The following is a 377-nucleotide window of genomic DNA, read 5'->3' as shown; positions in this document are numbered from 1 at the left end:
GGCCTATTACCATCGGAATTAGGAAAACATCTGCTTTGGTGGGCGGGGCCTCGTTGGTTGATGTCACCATTAAAGAGATGGCCCAGAGTGGAACTGAAGACAGAAAATTTACCTGAAATAAAAAGGGTAAATTTAGGTGTGGTAAAAACTTCCACTAAAATGAGTGTTGAATGGATGGAGCGGTTTTCTTCGTATACCAGACTACTGAGGATCGTCTGCTATATCTTACGTTTTTTTAATAAATTGTCATTAGTACCAAAAAGAACAATAAGTTTGTCGGAATTAAAGGAGGCAAACAAATTATGTATAAAACTGGTTCAAAACAACAACAAAATACAGTGCAATCAACTAAAGTATCTTCAGCCGTTCCTAGATGC

This window comes from Halyomorpha halys, unplaced genomic scaffold, assembly GCF_000696795.3.
Source record: "Halyomorpha halys isolate HHAL.00 unplaced genomic scaffold, Hhal_1.1 Scaffold2150.1, whole genome shotgun sequence".
In the NCBI taxonomy this organism is placed as follows: domain Eukaryota; kingdom Metazoa; phylum Arthropoda; class Insecta; order Hemiptera; family Pentatomidae; genus Halyomorpha; species Halyomorpha halys.
This window is presented reverse-complemented; position numbering follows the sequence as displayed.